The 13,535-nt window shown below is 42.1% G+C and overlaps 1 protein-coding gene across 7 annotated transcripts in view; it reads right to left on the reverse strand.

Annotated features, from left to right (window-relative positions):
• mpp7a (MAGUK p55 scaffold protein 7a) overlaps positions 1–13,190 on the reverse strand; it is a 417,410-nt gene extending 404,220 nt beyond the window's left edge. For 5 of the 7 annotated variants that reach the window (XM_068007174.1, XM_068007182.1, XM_068007172.1 and 2 more), the window contains exon 1: positions 13,106–13,190. The gene's annotated coding sequence lies outside the window, so the exon portion shown is untranslated. Of the gene's footprint in view, positions 1–12,824; positions 13,085–13,105 lie in introns of those variants that run through there. The other 2 variants (XM_068007175.1, XM_068007173.1) reach the window with 1 other exon arrangement.
• Between the last annotated feature and the right edge of the window lie 345 nt (positions 13,191–13,535).

The raw sequence follows: 13,535 nt of genomic DNA on the forward strand, positions 1-13,535 counted from the left end.
TTCATTCATAAAATTTGCAGCAATACATACAATACAGTTGTCATATCACATTCCAAACGTACACAATACAGATTATACAATTTGCAGGTTATATCAAGTACAGTTCAATGAATACATCGTACATAATTACAGTTCATGACACTCGAGGGGGCCTCATTGCTTTACATTCAATACATATTATTGATTACAGGTACGATAGAGATTCATTACAGGTACATTACATCAAATTGAATTTTACATTCTGCCCAAGGGGGTTTTTCCCTAATTGCAGCCCCTCGGTATACAATGGCGGGAAGGCGCTACACAGTTGCCTTACCCCACAGAGCCTTTGCGGCAGCCGCACCCAGCTTCAGTGCGTCCCCGAGCACGTGGTCCTGGACCTTGGAATGTGTCAGTCTGCAACACTCGGTCGAGGACAGTTCCTTGCATTGGAAGGCCAGCAAGTGTCAGGCAGACCAAAGGGCGTCTTTCACCAAGTTGATGGTCTTCCAGCAACAGTTGATGTCCGTCTCGGTGTGCGTCCCTGGGAAGAGCCCGAGAGCACAGAGTCCTGTATTACGGAACTGCTCGGGACGAACCTGGACAGATACCACTGCATCTCTCTCCAGACCTTCTTTGCAAAGGCACATTCCAGAAGGAGATGGGTGACGGTCTCATCTCCACCGCAGCCTCCTCGGGGACAGCACGCGGTGGCGCTTAGACTCTGGGAGTGCATGAAGGATCTGACGGGAAGGGCCCTTCTCACCACCAGCCAAGCGAGGTCTTGGTGCTTGTTTGAAAGCTCTGGCAATGAGGCATTCTGCCAAATGACATTGACAGTCTGCTCGGGGAACCAACCGACAGGATCCACCATCTCCTTTTCCCGCAGGGTCTCAAGGACGTTACATGCGGACCACTTGCTGATCGCCTTGTGGTCAAACGTGTTTTTCTGCACAAACTTTTCCACGAAGGACAGGAGGGCGGAACGGTCCAACTGGATGGAGCGTTCCGTGTAACGTGGTCAGGCCCATCCTTCGCTACACAGGGGACAGGTAGAACCTCAGCACGTAGTGACACTTTGTGTTTGCGTACCGAGGGTCTACACACAGCTTGATGCAGCCGCACACAAAGGTGGCTATCAGAACGAGGGCCACGTTGGGCACGCCTTTCCCCGGAGATTTGTACATCGTGTCCCTACGGACACAGTTCATTTTTGATCTCCAGACAAAGTGGAAGATGGCTTGGGTGACTGTCATGGCACAGGAGCGAGGTATGGGCCAGACCTGCGCCACGTTGCAAGGGCTCACATGCGTAGAATGAAAACTTAGTGAGCGACTTGAGGGCTGCCGGTGCCCAGATAACCATACCTCAGCACAAGCCATTACCTTAGGGCGAGAGGGGAAGGGAAAAAGGTTACAAAAGTCCTTAACTTACATCGTATAGATACTGGAGCACAGTTCACATCCAGGGAAAATCTTGACACAGTAGAAACCATGATTAAAATAACATTTGCAGTAATTACATACAACTTAAATATTTGAACAGGCATGCATATTCATTAAAAATGCACAATGCTGTAATTCACAATCTCAACCAAATTAACAGGTCAAATAGTAATTATGGAAAAGTACAGCACAGCAGGCAATCACCAGCCGAGATAAACACATAATGTGCTGTTCCATTATTAAGTACACTGCAGTTAACTCTATGCTATTGTATCTCTAGACAGAATTTGTCCAAAAGAACAAAAAAGGACTAAAAATCAAGAATTGTTGCAAGGAAATATTAACATTCAACACAAATTTCCACTCCAGTCCTACAAGTTCCATTACTTCATGCTGAGAGGCAAATGAGATAAAATGCCTTTAACACCCTGAAGCTGCTCAATCAAAAACATACAACTGAACCTCTAAGGTTCAATACTGAAATTCTTCACTAAACCCACTGGTGACAAATCACTGCTGCTCGTAATCACCATCATTTCAACCAGGCAACCACAGGCTAATCAAATTTTAGTGAGTCATGTACACATCTTCCCAAAGCCAGAAGTAACATATATCCTTTAAATAAAGTTTTTGAGCAAACCACTTCAAAAGCAGATTTCAACTTCACCATAAATCAAAACAGAAAAGTCAACTGAAGGTCAGTTGTACATAGCCTATTTTTGTGTCAGGACCAGTTTAAAAAAAGGTCAATAATCAAATGAACAAGGGCTCTCGAATGACTGTGTGTAAGTCATAATGCACACTGCAGTAAGTCATACAGACCACGAAGATCCCAGGTTCCAAATGACCCAATATCCCTGGGCTAGAAATGGCCGAGAATAGTTTTCTGCTCCTGATTACAATTCAGAGACAACTCCAAAAGATGTCCATGTATGGGCACAAGGCAAACAATAGAACTGGTCTCAGTTGTCATGGCCATTCCCATGATCAAATTGCCTGCTGACAATTTAGTATTAAAATTGGCCTCCGGGGTGAGATACCAAGGCCCTCCATGAGTTGTGCCCTTCAGTAGAGGAGTGACAAGAAAATTTGTGTGGGGAAAATTAAAATAAATCCTCTCAGTCACTTAATCTAAACGAAGTAAAATAACCAGAGGATGGATATTGGGAAAAAGATAAAATTAAGGAAGATAGGAAAAGAAAAAACTAATCGTAATCCATGTTACCAAAAAGAAAATACAGTTGATCCCTATGGAGTCTATGGACAGTAATTTAAATATTTACAAAAATATTAAATGTTCTAGCTTCAAACATACTAAAAAAATTAGAAAATTGCATTGACCTTCATCCTAGAAGCTTCACTCAGGGACAGCTTTGACTAAATACAGTAGAATTGTATTTTAATGAAAGATGAAATTAGATCAAATACAAAAGAGGATCTTCAGGAACAAGTGTACTTGGACATTTATTCAAAATAATTCATACATATGTTAATACACTACACAAGCCAGATATGCAAGTCTCAATTATGGCCCCTCACCTTCCAATCTACATGTACAGGAACCTGCGAGCAGATGTAGTCAAGTACAACACAAAATGGAAGGAGTTTTTAAACATGTTCTGCAATACAAGGACACAGCTTATGACATTTAAATCCATCATATTCAGGCCAAATAATCAGATGCTGCAAGCTTCAGGTTTACACATCATGTAGTTTGTTGAAATGAATACTGGTAAGCTTCTGGGTTAAGGCTGCAATACAAGAGGGGACAATCCGAAAACAGTATTTATCATAAACATCCCATCAGAAATCCAAGTAGAATAAAAGTCAAATACATTGTATTAGCATTCTTAGTGCTCTGTTCAGATTATTGGAATTAAGATTTATTTAGAATTAATGGGTCGGAAATTGCGCAGAACGGCGAGGCAACGCTCATCGCAGCTCCTGCAAACTAAATTAATGAAAATACTTACTGCGGGCTCTGTGGCACGAATTGCTTGAATTTGAACTTAAAAAAACTGCGCTATCAAACCAGCCTCTGAGCAGCGTGAGTAGCCGTGCGGCTGGAAAAGTGTGAGAGGAGAAGACAGCCCCACAAAATCTGTCAGGAAGATAAGTCACGCCCAGATTCAGGCTGCATTGCTCAAACAAGCAAGCAGACTTCATTCATTTACTGTATGCTGTATGTCATTGTAAATAAAAATTGAATTTTTTTTAATAAAAAGCCAAGAAATATTTGAATTAAATTAGAGGCAGAAGGAGAACAAGTAAAAAAAATTTAATCTTTTAAATTAAAAAAAAATTTTAATGACCAAAAACTACTCAAAGGAGTAATATGAGACTTCACATTTTTAAAAGTTAATTTTGAGTTGTTTGGCTTTAATTCAGACTTATTGCACTGTTAAAACTTAATTTAGACCTGGTATTTTTAAGCGTACCTGTTTGGTGACATAATTAATTACTTTCCAGTTGGCGCTTTGTCAATGATTTCTCTGATGGTAGCGTGCGATGGCCCTTTAATTTGAAGCTGTCATATCGCCTGTGAACCACTAGGAGCAGATTTCCGCATTTTACTGCGCATGTGCAAACGTGGGAACTTGCTCCTTCAATTCACCACGAAAAACGGAGAGCCCAATGATTTTATTAGAAATCCAAAATGACCTTGAACATGAGCTTAAATTGTGGTCCCCAATTTAGATTTAAGTTGTTCTACTTTATGAATAACTTCACCTGAAGTTTTTTTTTGTCTCTGGGTGGAACAAGTAATAGAACTACAAGCAAATTGAAGCCTATTACACAAATAAAGGAAATAAATTTGTCATTGAAAGTTAATATTTTATTGCTGAGCCGATGAAAGAAATCCTTAAAGAAAAAAGCGAAATATTCTTCTCACCAATTCTTCTGATTTCTTTTCACCAATATTTCACGTTGAAAAGATAAAGGGCAATCAATCACATATCCTGTATTCAAAGTTGTAATTCCCATGCTCTGGCCATTTCATTTCCTCACCCCTTTGTTGCTTCCTTGTTATTTAACCTTTCACCTGTTGGTTCCTTTTCTCCTGTTCCATTATCAACAACCAGCTTTGTTTTCCATCAATCTTCCATCTAGTTCTGAATATAGCCACTTATAAAGACTTAGCTCAACACATTTTAAAAAGGATTTATACAAAAACGGTTGTCTTTCAATTTAGTACTTCATAATTCCAATTAACAGCCACCAGAATTTTTTCCTGCATTCTAATCATAAGATCGATGACATGGTTGACAAAAGTACCAAAGATTCCAAAGTTACCACATGACAACAATAACTTGCATTTATATAGCACCTTTAACATAGTAAAACATCCCAAGGTGCTTCACAAGAGTATCAAACAAAATTAACAGAATAATCCTGCCAGACAAATAACGACCTCAGTCCTACTTTAAGCGTAAGCGCAGATATAATTCACAAATCAGTGAACTAATGGAAATAATTAATTCAAAACAAAATGTTTCCCTCCAAATTCCAGCCTCTTACTCAGAAAATGAGGGACTACATCACCTGATCACAGAATACATAGACTGAGCTCCCAAACTAGTAATCGGTGACCCTTCATGTGAAAATATTGCGTATAACGTTGGTCAAGGTCAGGATAGACTTAGCTGTGATGATCATCATAGTTCAATCGCACATTGTTCTTCAATTCACATATGAAGAGCCTTAAGAGTTTACAGCATGGGAGGAAGCCATTCAGCCCATCATGTCTGCATGCTTGTTTGCTTTATCAATACAATAGCTATTTGGGTGAATTACCAGATGGTTGATGCCACGAATGGAACTTATCCTATTATTTGTTTCAGTTTTCAAGAGGTGGAAGATGAGGAGGGAAATATCCCCCCAAACAAAACACTTTCAGAAGGACCTTCTTAAAAAAAACACTGCTGTAATGTGGGAGAAAACAGACTTAAGTTCTGCTCTACAATGGAAACAACAAAATTAACTTATATGTTGTTCATCATAGGTATTCTTTAACAAATAATGTGACTCAACTTTAAACATACAATTGGTCCAGTACAAATATAAAATTTTGTTCAAATAATGGCAAGTTCATCCATGGCCCAAATCCACACTGCAATGATGCTCTCACCCAGGTTGTGAGGATAGCTGGTTTAGGAAATAGGAAAGATTCACACCAGAGCATTCTGTACTGCACTGTTAGTTTGAGTTATGGCACCTTGAGAACACCCAAGAATAGGGAACTAACTTTACTAAGCATCTGCTTTATGCTATACCAGACATTGAATGCTGGATGATATCAATGAGCATGGACTTCCCCGACCTGGATATTGGAAACCAGTGGTTTATTGAAAATTGATCGCTGAGTGGCAATCAGCACAGAATCTGAGAGCATCACAGGCACAACCATATATCAGCAGTCACTCGTTACAATTTTGCTACCAATTGCTAACGGTGGATGTCTTGCCTAAGTATTGGGTACATGGGAATAACACCACCTGCATGTTCCCCTCCAAGTCACACACCATCCCGACTTGGAAATATATCGCCGTTCCATCATCGTCGCTGAGTCAAAATCCTGGAACTCCCTACCTAACAATACTGTGGGAGAACCTTCACCACATGGACTGCAGCGGTTCAAGGCGGCAGCTCACCACCACCTTCTCAAGGGCAATTAGGGATGGGCAATAAATGCTGGCCTTGCCAGCGACGCCCACATCCCATGAACAAATTTTTTTAAAATTCAATTTAGAAAAGAAATAAAAACTTGCATTTATGTAGCACCTTTCACGACCCACAGCGCTTCATAACTGGAACAACTTTTATTTACATAGCATCTTTAATGTAGTAAAAGTCCCAAGGTGCTTCACAGGAGCATTATCAAACAAAATTTGACACCAAGCCACATAAGGTGATATTAGGGCAGGTGACCAAAAGCTTGGTCAAGAGGTACAGTTTAAGGATCATCTTTAAGGTGCCAGGACATCGAGGAGAAGTCCCCTGCTCTCGACATGGGAACACAGCAAGATCAAAACTCGAGTCAGTCCCTTGAGCCTGTTTCACCATTTAATTAGATCATGGTTGATCAGTACCTCAACCCCACTTACCGCGCCAATCCATATCCCTTGATATCCTTACCTAATAAAAATCTATCTATCTCACTTGAAAATTTCGATTGAACCAGCATTCAGCCTTTTTGCCGGAGTGGGGGGATCCAGATTTCCACTACCCTTTGTGTGAAAAAGTGCTTCCTGATTTCACTCCTAAATTGCCAAGCTTCAATTATAAGATTATACCCCCTTGTTCTGGATTCCCCACCAGACGAAATATTTTTTCTGCATCCACCCTATTGAATTCCTTTATCATTTTAAACACTGTGATTAGATCACCTCTCATCCCTCTGAATATAAGGGAATACAAGCCAAGTTTATGCAAATGTCCTCATAGTATAATCCTTTAAGCCCCGGTATCACTCTGGTGATTCTGAGCTGCACCCGTTCCCAGGCTAATATATCGTTCCTATTTCGGTGTCCTAAACAATGCAGTACTCCAGATGGGGGCTAACCAAGGCTTTGTACAAGATAAAAGTCTAATATCCAATAATTTTGTTTCTTGAGCTCTTGATATATCATTCTACTGTTCATTAAGGGATTGAAGTTAATGCAAATTTGTTAAAATTCAACCGACTAATGGGTTCATGCACAAGTATATTAATCTAATCTAATATAATCTGTTATGCAAAAACTATGTTCAATATTTAAATAACATTAGCACTGACCCTAATCTTTCATGAAAATAACTGAGAGCTGTTCATGTCGCACTACACTTTCACAAGATTAAAATATTAGCTATCATCCTATCAAGAGTGGCAGTTGATGAACAAAACAGGTCTATTTATGGAAACAATGTGCAAAAGAAAGGAAAACTGGAATTCCACAGAACCATACACAGCCTACTTTGAATTATTCTTAGAAATTAGTATTTTTTGGTTAAAATGTAGAGGATCAATCCAAGGACAACGATGCCACCAACACTTGGATAACATCCAAACTGTAAATCAATAGCTCTATACAAACAAGTTGCACGTCACACTATTAATGTTAAAACAATTTAGTGGCAGATGCATTCTCTGCATGCTTCTTCTGAAAAATTGCTTATTTATAATCATAGTTGAAACTCAACGTGTAAGAGCCACTATCACGAGGTAGCAATGCTACTGACATCTGTTAATCCAGTTAATCCAAATGCTTCATAAAAGAGCAAGTCGGTTTAATTTGGATGTCGTTAACCTTGCCTTATAATCGCAACAAATAATATGAGCTTGCAAAATACAGCAGGTATAGTTTCTGTACAGCTACTGCAACTGCACGGGTGGATTTACTATAACCTTGTTTGACACAAAAGGTCAGTTTTGCAACTTGGCTGCTCATTTTTATTTTCTTGAACCACACATCACCCCCTGCCAGGACAGCTGGAAGATAAGCACCCCTCAGGCTTTTAAACTTACACCCTGTCAACTGATCGAGACACTGCCAAATCCCGGCCACAATGCCTCACTCTCCAACTTATTTCCTCTTCCCTGTCGTGAAATAATTGGCCACCGCTCGCTGCCTGAAACCAGAAATTTTCCATGCAGGACATCACTACAAAAAACCCATAACATTCCCAAGCAGCCAAAGAAATCCTTAACCGCTCTGCTCTGTCGTCTGCAGTAACTAAACGCATGCACGTGGAGAAAGAAAGCAGGAACAAAAACCTAGGAACAACTGCTGCAAATAGATGGCGACTTAACGAGCAGTCAAGATTATTAGTTGGGCCTGTTAGGGGCAGAAACCATTGGTAATAGATCAGCTCCAGCATCTTGAGGCAAGGTCAAGGAGCCAGTGTCACAACTGCAGAAGGTGGGCTGCAAATTGTGACACTGGCAAATTAGACAGAACACACACAGCAAGCTCCTGACTGGGTGCAGAGAGGAATCTAATTAAGATGACTGAAGACCAGCACAGTGTAAGAAAGGGCAGAATATACAACCACCACAAATACACCAAGTGACATCAGAGCAGCATGAACACAGATTCAAGCAGGAGAATGGGGCAGGGCACAATTAAGTGAAGGAAAGTCAGTGTGAAACAGAGGATTTCAATCAGTTCCAAAATGTTGACATTGTGTACAAGATTAAGGTTGGCAGAAGTGGTGACGAAAGTGGTTTGAGTTTTTTTTAAGAAATTTATCAGCCATCCCAAATAAAACTGTGAAGACGGAAAAAGCAAGTAACCCTACTAAAACTGAACAAAGAAAAACCCTGAACAGTACTAGAAACAAATGCAAGAGGATGAAAGAGCAAATAGATTAACGGTGACAAAGATAGTTACAGAAATTATGTGAAACAGGAAAAAGAATACAACAGGAAAGCAGTGAAACAGAAAAAAGGATTTTTTTTAAAAAGGCACAAAAAAAGCAAATCTTCAGAATACAGACAGGAAGCAAAACTTACAACAGCCTAAAGAATGGAGGTAATAAAAGAGACCGCTAAAAGTTAAGAGGGAGTTATTACCATGTCACAAGATAAATTACTATGGTTACAAACTGCAATGATAAGGTATTGTACTAGAGAACTATTCAGGTGCCGAAAAGAAGTTTTGAGATGAGACAACAACTATCAGCACTTGACCACCTGCAGAACCCTCAAAAAATTTGATTTGGAGTAACGCCTAAGTAAATAAACCACAGACATACAAGTTGATTTCAATTTATTGCAGTGAAGCATCGAGCACCACCAGCACAGAATAAATAAATGTCAAGGGGAAGGTTGCTCCATTCCAACCAGTCAGCATATGTTCATGGTTTTATTGAGCATACATTTACATAGCAGCTGTAACATAGGAAAACGTCCAAATGAGCTTCACAGAGGTGTAATCAGACAAAAAAAATCAAAGTATTTAAATTATATGGTGGTCTGCAAGAATCAGTAACTGATGGACTTAAATTTGCCGTAACAGTACATTGGTAAGCACCCACAAGAGATATGAGTAGGAGTCGGCCATTTGGCTCTTTGAGCCTGCTCCGCCATTTAATGAGATCATGGCTGATCTGATTTTTATCTCAACTCCACTTTCCCGCCTTTTCCCCCATTTTCTTTGACTCCCTTGCTGATCAAAAATTTGTCTAACTCAGCCTTGAATGTATTCAATGACTCAGTCTCCACAGCTTTTTAGGGTAAAGAATTCCAAAGATTCACGACCCTCAGAGACTAAATTCCTCCTCATTTCCATCTTAAACGTGCGACCCCTTATTCTGAGACTATGCCCCCTAGTTTTAGGTTCTCCCATGAGGGGTAACATCCTCTCAGCATCTACCCTATCGAGTCCCCTCAGAATCTTGTATGCTTCAATAAGATCTCTTCTCATTCTTCTGAACTCCAATGAGTATAGACCCAACCTGTTCAATCTTTCCTCATAAAACAACCCTTCCTTCCATACCCAGAATCAACCGAGTGGTCCCAGTGTGGTTCAGGTGAAGCCCGTCCCAACCGAACGGCTCTCTCTTTCCCCAGTACTGGTGCCAGTGCCCCATGAATCAAAACCCACTTCTCCCATACCAATCTTTGAGCCGCGCATTCATTTCTCTGATCTGATTTACCCTGTGCCAATTTGCTCGTGGCTCCAGTAATAATCCGGAGATTACCACCTTTGTGGTTCTGCTTTTTAATTTAGTCCCGAGCTGCTCAAACTCCCTCAACAGAACCTCTTAGTCCTACCTATGTCGTGGACCACGACAACTGGATCCTCCCCCTCCCAGTTTCTCTCCAGCCCTGAGAAGATGTCCTTAACCCTGGCACCAGGTAGGCAACACAACCTTCGGGACACTCACTCTTGGCTGCAGAGAACAGTACTTCTCCCTCTAACTATACTGCCGCCTACTACAACCACATTCCTTTTCACTCCCCCCCCCCCCCCACTTGAATGGCCCCCTGAACCACGGTGCCTTAGCCAGTTGGCTCATCCTCCCTGCAGTCCCTGCAACTCGTCCACAAGGGCTGCAAGAACCTCGTATCTATTGGACAAGTACAGAGGCCGAGGCTGACGCTCCTGCAATGCTATCTCCTGGATCCCCGTAACTGCCTCACTCACAATCACACCCTCCTGTCCCTGGCCAAGTGCCAATTCTACAGTATTTAGTCTAAGGGGTGTGACTGCCTCCTGGATCGAAGTGTCCGGGGTAACTATCCCCCTCCCTGATGCATCGCATTCACCACAGAGTACACTGGAGCAACAAATAGCAATCTTATCACTGGCTCCAAGTGACTGTTAAACTATATGGTATGTTTTCATATGTTCCAACTTTCTTTCCAGGTAAGCAGTATAAAATTTTATCGAAGGACATAGCAGTAACACTGTAGCACATAAACAGGCTTTCTTTTAAATCAACAAAGTTTGGTAAGGGGCTAAGGACCAGAATGCAGAACATAATCCTGACAGGGTTGGAAAAAGTTGGAGAGAAAACAGGGCAAATCAAGTTTCAGGTACTGCGAAAGAACAAGTTACAGTACGAAACAATTAATTTCAATAAGTTAAAATAGAACAGCTTCCATTTCTGGAACACCTTTAACATAAAAAAATCCCAAGGTGCTTCAGAGAGGCATAGTCAGACAATAATGGATGACGTGCCAAAGAAGGAAATATTAGGAGGGGTGACTAAAAGCTTGGTCAAAGGTGAACTTTAAGGAAACGCAAAGGAGGAGAGGGAGGTGGAAAGCCAGAGGGGTTTAAGCAGGAAATTGCACAGCGTGGGGCCTGAAAGACTGAAGGCATGATCACCGATGGCAGGGGAAAGGGAAGGGGGCACAAGGCAGAAGAGAGTTGGTGGTGGGTGGGGGTGGGGGGGAATTGCAGAGCTGGTAAGGGTTACAGAGAAAGGGAGGGACAAGGTGATGAAGGGATTTAAACACGAGCATGAGAATTTTAATTTGGAGGCGTTTGGGGACCGGAAACCAATGAGCACAGGGACGTATGCATGAGGGGGATCAAATACGGGCAGCAGAGTTTTGGATGAGCTGAAGTTTAGGGAGAGTGGAGGATGTCCAGGAGAACAATGGAATAGTCGAGTCTGGAGATGACAAAGGCATGGAATGAGGGTTTTAGCAACAGATGGGCCGAGGTAGGGGCAGAAGTGGCTTATGTTATGGAAGTGGAAGTCGGCAGTCTTTGAGATATTGGGTCGGAAACTCAGCTTGGGGTCAAATAGGATGCCCAGATTGTGAGCTATCTGGTTTAACCTGAAACAGTGAACAGGGAGAGGGATGGAATTAGTGGAAAGGGCCAAAGATGATGGCTTCAGTCTTCTCAATATTTAACTGGAGGAAATTTCAATATTTAACTGGAGGAGCTTATTTATGACTGGATGTCAGACAAGCAGTCTGATAGCAGAGGCAATGGATGGGTAGTGAGAGATGGTGGAGAGGTGGAGCTGAGTGTCATCAGAATGCATGTTGAAGCTGATGCCAAGTTTTCTTTTAAATACACACACACAGTCTCACCACTATATCTGCATATTTGTAGGGGTGGAGACAGGCAATTTTGCGGAGGTGGATGTAGGTGATCTTTATGATGTAGAGGATATGGGGTCAGAAGCTGAGCTCAGGGTCAAATAGGACGCTGATATTGCGAACAGTCCGGGTCGATCTGAGACAGTGGCTGGGGAGCGGGATGGAATCGGTGGCAAGGGAACGGAGTTAACGGCAGGGGCCGAAGACCACGACTTCAGTCTTCCCAATGTTTAATTGAAGGAATTTGGAGCTCAATAATCTATCAAGTTACTCAATGATTTTTTTTTTGTAATTCACCAACTCGTAGCTAAACCTTCACATAAATTATATGTATATAATTACAAAAAAAATTCACCAACTCGTAGCTAAATTATATGTATATAATTTATGGGTGCGTTGTAACACTGAAAAAAACTCAAATACTTAACCAGAATGCAAAGCAACTAATTTAATTAGCCAAGTCAAACCTCAGCTCTGCTAATACGCCTCTTCCCACACAAAGTGATGCCCAAAACATTCGAGAACCCACCCAAAAAATGGTCAGAAATCAGTGCATTTGTGAGCTGCGCCGGGCTCCGACTCTCGCCTTGCACACAAAAATCACTCTTCACCTCGGCTGCAAGTAACCATGTTAAACACAGCCGGTTCGTGAAGAACGAGCGATTTTACGATGATCATCCCTGTCAAAAGCAGCAAAATTATCCCAAACACAGAACCTCAACAGTTAGCCACGGGTTAAAATGTCCTTCGTCGCACATTATTGGGATTTCTACCACCCCCCACCCGAAATACGAAAGCACCCCCAAAACAGGTAATAAATCTATTGTTCGAACAGATTTTTTTGTAAATGCTAATACCTCCGAACGAAGTCTAAAGCGGCGCTGCGCGTCTCACACAAGGTTACATCTGATGATAAAAACATCGCGGTCCGTACATTTCCTTCTTGAAATTTTACAAATAAAAAGAGCATAAAACAACAACGGCTAACCCCAACTGCCACTCCTTCTCCAGTGTGTGTGTGTGCGCACACACACACACACACACAGGAGACCTGGACTGTGCCGACAGTGTGCACTGGCGCTGCCCGGCTCATACCATCCCAATTTGTAAGATCTCGCTATGTCGCTCGGTTACTCACTGACTCGCCGTCTCCTGCCCGCTGGGACTCAACTGAATACAATGGAAACGAGACGCCGCGCACCCCGGGGCCCCTCGCGATTCGCTCTCAGTCGCGCCTGCGCACTATCTTCACCCTCCACTCCTCAAACGCCGTCGTTTGTTGGCGACGACGTCACGTTTCGCCCAGCTGCCAATCAATCCGCGCGTCGCCCCGCAACCGGTGACGTCACCCAAGCACCGCGCCCGCCTTCAAGCGGGCGGAGCGGTGGGGTGTGGAAGCCTCGAGAACTTCTCAATTTTATTTCAACCCAACAAAAAAAAAGCAAAGTTACTGCAGATGCTAGAAATATGAAATCAAAAACAGAAAAGAGCTGGAAATATTTAGCAGGTCAGATGGTATCTGTGGAGAAACAGCAGTCAGTCGACAGTTGAGGTCTAAGACGGAGGAA

This window comes from Heptranchias perlo, chromosome 2 (assembly GCF_035084215.1).
Source record: "Heptranchias perlo isolate sHepPer1 chromosome 2, sHepPer1.hap1, whole genome shotgun sequence".
NCBI lineage: Eukaryota > Metazoa > Chordata > Chondrichthyes > Hexanchiformes > Hexanchidae > Heptranchias > Heptranchias perlo.